Genomic DNA, 13,177 nt, shown 5'->3' with positions numbered 1-13,177 from the left:
TCACAACTCATTTATGCAGTTAATATTTCCTTACAAATTCTTTTACAAGGAAAGGTTTTCCTTTGGATTCTTTTTTATGAGTTGGCGGATTATGTCGGCTTCGTTTCTTGTATCTCATCTTTTAAGTTCAGGGTCCGTTGTCTATGGCCGGATATGTATAGTTGATATCTGTTAAAGGTGATTTTGTTTAATAAGAACCTTTAAATAAATGAGATCCAGTATTACTGCAAAAGCTAAGCTTCCCTCAAGTGTTTAGAAAGAGTCTCTCAAAAGGTTTCTCTGATGGGGATTAAACTATTAAAACCAAATCATGTTAGGGAGGTTTTATGGAGCACATGGTCACCAACTGGCCTATTTGAGTTTGAAGAAAATATTTGTATACAAAACAGGTGTAACAGTTTATTGTGATTTCTGCTGGAAAGGGAAGTACACAGTATATCCAGAGCTCTCTAGACAGGCCACTACAAGAGGTTGACACATATCAAAGAAGACATTTCCACCTCACTTTAGTGTTTTGTGTCTAGGAAAAAGTCTAGAATGTATTGACTGCAAACAAAGTACAAGAAGGTACATGTGTTTCTTTGAGAAATAAGGAACCACAATATAGTCTGCCATATGAAAAGCCTACTCTGAATATGCTACTTCACTGTAAGTCAATGAAACAAGGCAGCTTTGTCTGTTGAAACATGCTCCCTATGCTTCATGCAACACGCTACACCAGCTGTTGTATTTTGCAAGCATTGTAGTCATTGCAAAAGATGTTTCTGAAGGCTGCTCTTACCCAAGTCTCTTCTAGAGGGGACGTAGCCAAGCCTTATGGCGAAAGAATTAAAGAGGGACAATTCATTTCAGAATTTTAAGACGAAACATGCATATTTTTGTACACTTTCTATTTGAGTGATTACTATAAGAAAGGTATGATTATGTACTCCAAGGCACACAAAGAATCAATGTGCCAGATGTTGATTGGCCAAGTAAATAATTCAAATTCGCTTTAGATCCATTTAGCTTTAACACAGTACCGACCATTTCTGTGTCTATGGCTCGCACATCAATAGTGAGAGCACTCATAGTCCAGAGAGACGGGTGGCAATTTAACTGTAAGCTGCCCATCACCTGCATAATTGTAAAACTGAAACCAAATGACTCAATCAGACATACCAAACAAAGGTAGAATAAAATGGAACTGGTGACAAGGCTTACCTTTTTGGAACTCTGAGGTTACCCACGGGAACGGACTTGATCCAAGCTAGGTAATGCAACCCCGATCCATATTGTCATGGTTTAGCCAAGCTAGTACCTGTTTGCATATGCTCATGAATCGAACATTATCCAGACGGTTATGTGTATATTGTGTCGGGAATTGCTGATAAATGCAAAGGCATTAAGGCTTTAAGACCTCCTGTATCAAGGTCGAGTCTTAAACGGTGAAACTAAGTGATGGTCAATTATTCACTTCCTTTATAGGTTGAAGGTTAACCTGGACTGAGTGCAGAACAGCATTGGCTTGCAGAAAATCCTGCACTTGAGTGGATACCAATTCAAACTTCCCTCATCATCTCCATGGATGAATTCTGCCTGACTCTGGAGGGAGGAGACACGGTGGCCCTCCTCCTCCTGGACTTCTCAACACCATTTGACACAGTCTCCCTCCCAATCCTCATCCAACGCCTACACGACACTAGAATCGAAGGACATGCACTCCGATGTATCTGATCTTTCCTGACTGTAAGGACCCTGTCACACTTCCTGGCATTGTACACCATAGACGCCTGTATTTTACTCATCTATGGAGCTCTGCAAAGATCCTCCCTCAGCCTGACTCTCTTCAACGCATACATGATGCCATCATCTGCTCTCACAACATTAACGTCCTCTCCTACACCAATGACACACATCTTATTGTCTCCCTCACAGACAAGATGCCCATTATCCGAATAAAGTTCAATGATTGCATGACTGAAATTGCCCACTGTATGAAGACTCACTGTCAGAAGCAGAACACAGACAAGACCAAAATCATGATCTTCGGGAAGAGCCCTTCACTGTGGTTCTCCACCTATGGGCCAACAGAGCTAGAACCAACACCCATCCCGTCCAAGAACGTCTGGATTGTCATTAACCACAAACTAGACATGACTGCCCAAGTCAATGCTGTCACTACCTCATACTTCCATACCCTGAAGATGCTGACGAATATTTTCAAATAGCTTCCATCATGCATGCCCTTGTCACCAGCAGGCCGGACTACTGGAACACCATCTATTTCAGGATCAACAAAAAACTCACCAGAAGGCTGCAGACCATGCAGAACTTGGCAGCCACACTTGCATCACACCACACTTCACCTGAAGGAGGTCCACTGGATCCCCATACACAAACGAGAACAATCCGAACTCCTCACCGCCACTTTCAAGGCACTACATAACACTGGGAGAGCATACCTCAACAATTTCATCTGCTTTCACAAACCTTCCAGACACCTCCATCCCTATGGACTCCAATTTGCACACATCCCTCAAATTCGGAAAAACACAGCAGATGGATGACTCTTCTTCTACATTTCTCCTAAAGCATGGCAAGACCTGCCTATACACACAAGGGTGTTCTCCTCACCTCTTTGAATTATGCAAGAACTGTAGACCTGGCTTTTTGAGTAGTCCCACTAGACCCTAGGTTTGGCCAGACTTGCACCTGCTCAGTGCCAGGATATCCTGGGTGATAGTGCGCTCTACAAATCTGCATAATATAACATCTTTTCAAAAAATGTTAATGTCAGATTTGAAATGGGATCATAAATGGAAAGGCTAAAGTGTCTTGAGGATTGATGTGACTGCTGCCTGGCTCAATTGAGGTGATACTGTACAGAGGGTGTTTATCAGGTGCAACACTGCTGGATCTATGGAGGGGTGATGGCGCAAGCATAGCTCTTCTAGTGAATCATAGCATTTATTCTGTTGTACAAGCTGGACAAATTGATAAGTCATTTCAGCCTGGAACTCTTCGCATATTTGAGTTGGCCTGGGAATTCCATGCAGATTAGGTAGCACTCAGCACAAATGCGCTTGCTTTAAAGTGATCTCATAGTAGATTTGCCTGATTTATTGATTACGGAAAGAAAGAAGATTGTTGCACTCTTTCATGACTAAGACGCATTGGGAAAGTGCTTACTGACACCATTTCTTTGAGAAAGTCTAATTTCATTTATTGTTTTTTCATATCCAATAGATGAGTTGTAAACATCTATTTTAAGACTATCTTTGCGCTTACAAAGTTTAAAAGTGGTAGCAACATCAAATACATGTGTAATATGTTTTCAAAATTAATTTTAAATTCCTTCTGGGGACAGGACATCAGAGGAGGCAGAGATATTAAAGTAGTCAATCAATGAGGCTGGCTTGAAAAGTCTTAATTTTGGCCATCCATTTTAAAGTTTCATGAAGAGCATGGGGGATGGATGGATGGAAAATATTTATCAAATAGGCACTGCTATTGAATCTGGTATTTCCCAGGGCTTTCCTGCCACACTTGCTCTGTGAAGCGTATACTTGGGATTGTACATCCTGTCTCTAATTCTTGCATCTGCGAAGATAAGCCTCACCAAACGGAGGTGCAGAGTTATGTTAATAGCCTTAAAATGAGGATTTCTCTTAAAGACTTGACCATAAGCTTCAATGGCTGTAGCTCTGGAGGAGACATAGGTCATGGGTATCAGGGGGAGATCAAGAAGTCCCTTCATTATTCCTGTAAGTGGTCACCATTCCGTCTGAAGAGCGATAAATCAAGTATGGAAAAACGATTTGACGATGAAACAATGGGAATGTGTTAATCCTTCATGGCACAGGCAGGAAGAGGTGGAGTTTGTGGAACACCATAAGGCAAGCCAGAGAGTTGTATATGGAGAGAGAGCATGAATGACAGCTGAAGGTGGACACCACTTCACAGGTCCGCTGGTGCAATATTATTATGCAAAGGCAACTGTATGATCAGCACCTTGCCGGTGTGCAGAGAAGGATCAGGGTGTGGGAAAAGATAAGACGATGCAAGAGTAGAAGGACATGCTCAGGCTTAAGGTTGAGATTGGCTGACTTGAATGTTGACTGCACTCTTTATGTGTGCTGTGGGTGCTGGTGTCAGCAGATGCAAGTATTGTTGAGGCACTTGGTTGATGCATGCTGCATATTCACACTGGTGGGTGATTTAGAATCTCATGGAAGGTGTATTCATGAAGGATGGGCGAGTGGCCATGTAAAACAGGTTGCACTTCAGTCGAACCATCATCCGAGTGTGTAGAGTTTGCACTGATTCCCCTGCCTGTCTCTGTGGATTACTATTCTTGTGAATGCCAACTCTGCATTTTACTTCCCTGTGTTATCACATACAAGTTGAAGATAAAATGATTGACGGGGTAAATTGTGCTGCCGTGTTATTTTGGGGGTAGGGGAAGTGGGAATAGGCATAAGATTAGGTGGTGGCCCACTCCAATTATCGTTCAGCAACACATGGGCCTAGATACTTGGCATTACGGATCAAGTCATTTATTTTGGGGTGTAAGAAAATTATGTCTTTGAACATTTGTCATAACAAATGTCAATACATTTTACCTGGTGAGGAATTAAATGAATATCAAATGCTATTAAACCACTTGAAGAACTATTTTGAAGCTTTAAAGAACTCTGCCATCATACATCATTTTTCACAATGGTGCAGTCATCGCCAGCAAATAGACAAATATTTGACATAAATTGAAGTTTTAAGCAGTCAGTTGGGAATTTGAAAGTTATACGTTACAACTTCTTGGGAACAAAATGGTGGAAGAATTGTTTTCCAAGATTATATAAAGGGGTTATTGGCCTGCATAAAACTGTTGCTGGTCAACACTGTGGATTTGGGCGAGTACTGAGAAGTTTCAAAGTGTGTTGAGCAGCTGCAAGGTGAAACTACAACATCACTTAGTGTGTTCAAGGCAAAATGTGTGTGGAGTGGGACAGAAATATGAAAGTGGAAGTAGTGTGCGGGAGTCAAGATCGTAGACTGGGCAAGAAAACAGTCAAGGGAGTACTTTTAGTGTAGTTCTATTTTAATTTGTCGAAAACTCCTTTGTAAAATGTTCTGGGCATGAATTGCATGGGTGGTACATAAGAACCAGAAGAACCTATGAATGAGATTTAGTGTTATTAGCTAAGGGTATTGTCAGCCATGATGAGAAGTGCAGTAATCCACATGCTGTTGAAGAAGTAGACAGAAAAATAAGTTGCTGGTGGACTCGGGAAGGATTAGCATATTTCAGGGCACACGTTTAAGGAGGATAAGTGGTTGCTGCTGCGTGATGTGGTACTAGAACCATGTGAGGACAGTAGGCTCAAACTGGTGGCCTGCATTGACTACCAGTAGCTTGTTGACACCTTCAGAGTTCCTCAAAACCGTAAGTTCATTTTTAAAAAGCTCAGGGTCACATTTTTCTTTTAAAGTGAAGGGAAGGCTGTGTTTATTTTACATTATTAACCTCAGGCTACAGATAATAGAGCCTTCTAATGAGCAGTCCTGGAGTCAGATTTATGACCCAAGGCAGAGTGGAAGAACTGAAGCACTGAGGTATTTATCTCTTAAATAAGTACTTGTCAACTCAATATTGGAGTTTGATAACAAAATGATGTTTCTGAATACAGTTCAATGGTAGAAAGTTAAAATTAAAAGTTACCTTGATGATTCAGTTAACTTTTAATTTTAATTTTATATGCAATTTAAACTGTTGCATTTACAAATAACAGTCCTCTTACTCTCATTAGTCACTAGACAATTTGCCATATTTATAACTGAAAAATACATTTCTTTTTTAAATGGCAGAAATTTAATGTGAAGAAAAATATTTCTATAAAAAATTAAGTCCATGTTTTTCTCCACTTTCAATTAAGCCAAATATGTCTTAATGTTTTATGAAGAATGAATAAAATGTTTATAACATAGCAGTGGTAATAACAGACTGCTAGCACATCCACTCACAATCTATTGCGAGTGCATAAAATGCAATAGCAACATGTGCAACAATGGACAAACACTACGCCACCTCAGTAGTGTAAATAAATATATGAAAAAAGAAGAAATTACATATATCGACAAATTTTTAACAAAATTCAGAGCACTACATAGGTATTGTATTTTTGGTCTGCCAATGTAGCAGATCCAACATTTGATCCAAAATTTGTTGACACACAGGTCAGTATCAGATGAAAACGAACCCAGACACTTGTTTCATCAAAAGGACTACTTTTTCAAGGCAGTTCCTAAACTATTTTACCTTACTTTAGAAGACTCATGAGGTAATCTCCAATTTTCAAGCACGCTCTAATTCACAGAAAGATGTATATACTCCAGTGTATCTCTTTAGCTCTTCTTTTCTTTGGACAACAAATGGTGGTATGTTGTGAGATGATTTCCTATCACGAATGGAAGGGTTATTTCTTTTTTTATTGTGTTGGGTCTCTTTTGTTTGGTTGTATTCCTCTTTTTCTTTCTGTGATTTCTCTCGTTTACTTCTCCTTTTTTTGAAATTTCTCTGGACATGATATTTATGAATCCGCACGTGGAATGAACCTTCACAAGCTTGTCAGAATATTTCTCTCCATGCACTCTTTTGGGTTTTAGCTTTTTATGGTTTTGTAATAATGAGATAAAACACAATGTAAAAATATTTTTCGAAGTCAGCGAAACACGTGTCGGCTGTTCGTTTTCATTTGAAATGACTTGTCAACAGATTTGGATTCTTTGAAAATTAAATGTCGGATCTGCTACATTGGCAGACAAAAAATATGATACCTATGTAGTGCTCTGGATTTTGTTAATAACATTTTATGAAGTATGTTTCTTTACTTTAAATTCCTCTCATTTAAACAAATGGCTTTATTTTTCTGCTATAAATATGGCACCTGGTCTACAGCCACTGGGAGCAAGAGGCCTGGTGTTTGTAAATGTGACACTTGGAAATGGGATTACATTTAAACGATGAGCTTTAAGGAATCCATACAAACATAAAGTTAACTCTTCACATTAATTTCCTCCCATTTCAAAGTGTCATCCTTTATACACAGCAGGCTTCTTGCTCCCAGAGGCTGGTAGACACAGTGCCACATTTATAACTGAAAAATAAAGCCATTATTTTAAGTGGTAAAAATTTAAAGTGATGAAAAATGTTCTATATCATGAACATTTTTGCAGAATGTTTTTATTTCAAACCTTACTATCTGGTTCTATTGACATTAGGCTTAAAGTCAATGGAGCTGGGCATGAGGGTGTCTGGTAACAATGCGCAAGTTGTTTAGCCTAGAGTTTCTGACAGTGGAACTCCTTACTCGTGACCCATTTGATACAGGGACACCTTCTCAAAAGAATCCTATTTGGGCCCATTTCAGGCGGGTCTTTCAACACTGCTGGAGTGTGCCCCACATTCTGAAAGAAAATTTCCAGCGCATCAAGGAAATGCCTATTTTATTTCACAAAAAAAAATCCCGAATTGAGAGGTTCACTGCTAAAAAAAAAAAAAAAAAAATGTTTAAAAAAATGCTGAACGGCCAGCTGTCAATGGATTTGCGCCTAAAGTTCCCCTGCTATTTCAGCATGAGTGCTTTTGTCTAATATTGCCTGTGAAAGAGCGAGGTGGCAACGCAAAATTTTGTGTACCCCTCGCAAAGTTAATGTCCCATAACATTAATATGTACTGTTTGCATGTTTTGCGAAATTAACCAACCATAGAGTAAAATGCACACGTTATTTTTATTATTACACACGGGGAAACTAACTTTGCTTGCATGTTGCAATAAACTCAGCTAATATGTATTGTTATCGTGTTGTGGATTAATTTGCAGCTTAATTGTAAACAAAAGCAATTTAATGTGCTTATTTTATACGTTTCTGTGTGGTGGAGAAGTCGAAAATGTAAGTATAAAATGCATTTATGTGGCTTATCTGCTAGGTAACAACTAATTGGTCAACATTAGTAAGGTGGGAGGTAAACAGAATGGGTTTTAATTCAATAATTAACATAAATCTGTGTTTGTTTTTACGATAGTTTCAAAAGTGGCCTCTGAGGCCTATGCAAAGATGGCTGCTCGGAGTAAACTGTGAGCAAGAGCTGAACTACGCAGGCGCGTCAAAAACCTGCAAGTCAGAGTGAACTGTTTGTGCTCAAGGAGGTTCAAGGCTGATGTGGCCCGGAACCTAGGATGGGTGCCAAATCTGGACGACTGAACGTTGAGATCATGAGAATTTTGCTTGATGTTGCCACACAAGGAATGGCTAGGCCAAAGACTGTCCTAAACAAAGACCCTTTAATTCTTACTGAACCATCGAGAAAATGATGTCGTACGGGTGAGATGATGCTCACCCACCCCGAAATTGTCCAATGAAATTTTGAATAAGAGATGTTAGATACTTTTTAGATAGATTAAGTTAGGAAATTAGGGTATAACAACCTTGGATTTGACTAGAAGGGGTCGCTTTTTCAATTTCCATCGGAGATGCTGCCCGATGGCTGACCGATTCCTGGATATAAGAACTTTAATGTTTCTTTTACTTGTTTGTTTTGCAGGATTGAAGGATAAGAGGAGGGTGTTAGTTAGGGATGTTAGGGAAGATTGAATTTGGAACTATCTGTTCTTTGCTAAACTTTAACTGTTTTTCTACAATAAAGCGATTTTTTTTGAGCTCCAAATAAAATGATCATTTGAAATAAAGTTTAAGATTTTACTGAATAAAGATTTACTAATGCATAAAGGTCAGACATGATAAAGTTTTGTTTTGAATAAAAATTAGATAAATGAAGTAAAAGCTGGTCTTTGAGTCTTCCTACGCCTAATTTTCATTTAGTAGATACATTGCCACTATGGTGGTGTGTCTGAATAATTAAATGTCTGAATAAAACCATGGTAAAGTGTAAATAATCTGCAGGTGTAAATAATAATTAGTTAAATAGGTTTAGACCCTCCACCAAATGTTACAGCATTTCTCCATTGCGATTCACCAGAGCCTTGATGCCAAGTGTAAGTGAACAGGGTAAATGCGCAGTGTTATAGGCCCCACTGAGGCATGATTTGTGTGTTTTAAGGTTTCAGGGAAATGGTGAGTATTGATTAGAAATGATTTCTGGAGCCGCGATGTAGCAGTTATTACTTGGTAGCAGAGTAGTGGTTACTAAGGAAATTAGCTAGGGTTATGGTAAAGTACTATATAGAGTTTGATGTACAGAATTATGACTAAAATCTGTTGAGTTTGTATTACGTTACATGTAGTCCTGGAAAGACTTCATAGAGTAGGGTGAAGCCAGTGCCTCCGTCAGCAGGTGGAGGAAGTGTGGCAAGGTAGTCCCACAGTGAATTAGTCTGTTTCAAAAAAGGAGTATCGCCGAATACTGCGGTGGTATCGTCGCATATCACTGTTTAGGGACCTTAGGTGTGAAAGGATAAATGTATAGTGAGGACAGTCTATGAAATTTCAGCCTTCAAGTATAGGGATCATTTCGTGCTTCCCGACTAAAATTTACTGCTGGGAGAGTAATAGGTCTTAACCCGAGCTTGATTGAAGAGTAAAGAGAGTGGCGTCTCTCTTGTGCTAACAATAGAGGAATTCTGTGGTGGGTTAGTGGACAGACTGCCTACTGGTAACACAGAGTGTATGTATATATGAATAGGGTTTTTCCGTATGGACGTGCGTAAATGATATTGCAATACGCGTTCAAGCGAAACTCTGGGACTGTCTCTAAGGAGGTGAAAAAGATCTCTGTATGTGCTTTCCTAGAGAAGCGAGATCGTTACTGCATGATAGAAGGGTAAAGTCAGTAGTGTTGCTTTATCGGTGAGTCTAAAAATTCTGAGGAGATAAGCGTCGTCTACTCCGGTTACAGAATACTTGTGTGATTGAAAATTCCATCACTTTGTTAGCGAAACAGATTAGTGGAATTGTTTTGTGTAAGTTACTGATTTTGTAAAATATCTTGTAAATACGGCTTCTTGAAAAAACCCTGTAAGGGAGGGGTCAGTCGGCGCTGCAGAAGCCGGAGCGCTGGTGACATCAAAAGAGTCGCGCTGGGATTGGTCCACGTGATCAAGAAAGAGTAGGAGTTGATTGGTTCATCACAAAAAGCAGCAAAGGTTATTGGTTAAGCACAATAGTGACATATCGTGTTCTAACTGGTGCATTAGTGCGAACCGCGCTGTGATAGGTTGGTGATACGGAATCAACAACAGAATAGTACGCGATCTTTTGAAAGCAGGGAAAAGTTACTGAAAATGTCATACTACTATTATGATGATGACAGAAAGAAATCTTCATGGTTTAAAAAGCTTAAAAACATGTTCGTAAAAGACAAAGAGGTAGTTACGAGAGAGGGAAAAATATTTCCTTCACCGAAAACGCCCGCTTCCTATATGTTGATGAAATATGGTTACCATACGTGTGTTTGGTTGGAAAATTGGGTACATTATACCAAGGATGATGGTGTATTAGCTTTTCCGGAAGGAGGCTCATTTGATTTGGCTATTCTGAGAAATCTGAGAGACAAAATGATGAAACTTGAACCGAGACCCAGACCAACTCAATTTGAAGCGTTAGTTGAGTGGGAAGATGAGATCCATCAAATGGAGAGTGAGAGGTTGAGTAGGCATCTTAGACCGAGAGGTAGAGGTAGAGATTTGTGGGGAGAAACACATGAGACTAGAATGCGAAGATTGAGGGACGGAAGTATGTGCGATGGCGTGTATCCTGTCAGATTGGTTGAAGAATATGAGGGACGAAAAAGTACAGAGAAGAAAAAGAATACAGAGGTAGGAAATCAAAGCTATGGTGAAAGTGAATCAGAGGATGCTGTTTTAGAAGAAATATTAAATAGGAGACCGCCCCCATATCAGCCAATTTCTTCATGGACTACCCCAAATGCCCCGATGACAGAAGAGAAAATAAACGAAACGCCAAGACAACTATCAAATTTCAGAGATTTCCCTGAAAGAGTAGAAACAAGATATGTCCCGAGTACACCAATAGGAGAAGCTAGAATTACAGGTACTCCTGTACAAAGTAATGATTCACACAGAATTGTGTTAAGTCCAGAAAGACGAGGTAATGAGCAACCGAGTATGTCTGATTATGAGCGCTCAACACATGAATTGATTCAAACCCTTACTAAAAATATGGAAGCTGTAACTATACCAGTAGCGATAGGACCTGTAATACCAGTATTTGATGATCAGAAAATAAAAGAGCCAAGATTAACAATTCCATTACAACAAAGCCTACAGAGAGCGAGAGAAAGTACTTATCCTGATTTGTCAGAAATAAGGCAGAATACAAGTGTAAATCCACCAGAGCTAACTTTTAATAAGAATTTGACATGTGAATTCCCAGGAGCAGAATCTGATTCAGCTACTCCAGAGAAAAGTGTAGATAAAATAGATTTAACGCAGACACCCATGGGACCATCAGAAAAACAGTTGAGTGAATGGATAAAATCATTAAAATTAAAAGAGCAGGAATTAAAAGTGTTGGATGTGTCTAAATTAAAAGTAGACATGGAAGAATTAATAATTGGAACAATTGGGACAGACAGATTAAAAACTTATCAGGATGATGAGCTCATGTTTTTATGTAAAAGTATAACATGGAGAGCAAAAACAATGTACGATCAATTAGAAGAAGTGGGAAGTGAATGTGGAATAGATTTTTCCAAAATAAAGTCATTACAGAAATCTTATCGAGTAGATTTTGCAGAAAGAGACATTGGAAACATGAATACTGCAGGAAGACAACTTCAGATAAAAGATTTGATTGTGTTGCTATGCAATGGGGTGATGTAGGTAAATGGAGAGTCAAGTGGGCAAAGAAGAAGGAAGAAAATAGTGATAAGTCTACTTTAGCTTTCCCCATTAGAGAGAAGGGAAAAGTAGCAACTGAATTCCCTGAGAGAAATTCCTGGAGGAGGATATGTACATGTGCCCTGGAGCAGACAAGATATATTGTCATTTACGAATGATTTCCCCAGATTGAGAGAGAAGCCAGTAGAATGGTATTGACAAGTGGACAGATTTGTAAAAGTGTCAAAAGTATTGTGGAATGATTTAGATGGATTATTTGACATAGTGGTACCAACAGATTTATGGACAGAATGTAAAATATCTGTGGATTGGCCAAGGGAGGAGTATCCCAGAGATGAGAAAACGGGAGCTCCCTCACCAGATGTGATCAGGAAATACGAGCAAGTGATAGTATGGTTGAAAAACAAAATACCTCCAAAAGAAACTGATTGGGTAAAGATAGACCGAACAACGCAAGAGCAGAAAGAAACTGCATTCATTTTACGAAAGGTTATTGTTAGTTTTTAAACAGTATAGTGGTTATGAAGAATTAAATGAGAAAGACATGAGTCACTTTGTTTATAGATTTGTATATGGATTAAGACCAGAAATCACGGACATGATTAGACATAGCATGATGGATTGGCAATCGAGTTCAGTAAATAAGGTTCTGAGACAAGCAAAATATTGTAGTGAGGAGATTGATGCAAAACAAAAGAAGCTGAAAGAGAAAGCCATGTGGGCACAAGTAAAAGTAGCCAAACAACAAGTAGCACAGATGGAGAATAAGAATGCAGGGAATCAAGGTGGTATTAAAGGTAAACCTAAATTGGTGGGGAATATTGATGAATTGAAAAAGAAAATGCCATGTTTCAACTGCGGCCAGATAGGGCATTGGAAACGAGAGTGTAAATGTCCGCCTAGAGTTAATGGGGAACATACATCATTGAATCCGCAGGTGCAGTTTGAGGTAAATCAGCAGCAACCGTAGCAACAGCAGATAGCAAATCAGCAAAGTCAGGTGCTGCAACCGCCACTGCTATACAGTGGAAATCAGCAGAGATACAGTTCAGAGACAGGATTCAGTGGAGGTGAGCAGGTAAAAAGACCGCAAAGAGCAAACGTGTGTCCTCAATATTGGTTGCAAGAGGAGAATGGCAGTGAGCCAGATTAAAGTTTCTGACGGTGCCTGAGGGAGGAAGAAGAGTGTGTGCTTGGAGCCACTCTTGAGGTAGATCAGTCAGGTCCATTTGTGAGCGGAAAGGTGAATGATGTGGAAATAACTTTTCTAGTGGACACTGGTGCTACCCGTTCTACTGTTAGATCAGTGGAAGTTCAAA

This window comes from Lissotriton helveticus, chromosome 8 (assembly GCF_964261635.1).
Source record: "Lissotriton helveticus chromosome 8, aLisHel1.1, whole genome shotgun sequence".
In the NCBI taxonomy this organism is placed as follows: domain Eukaryota; kingdom Metazoa; phylum Chordata; class Amphibia; order Caudata; family Salamandridae; genus Lissotriton; species Lissotriton helveticus.
Note: the sequence above shows the minus strand (reverse complement) of the source record.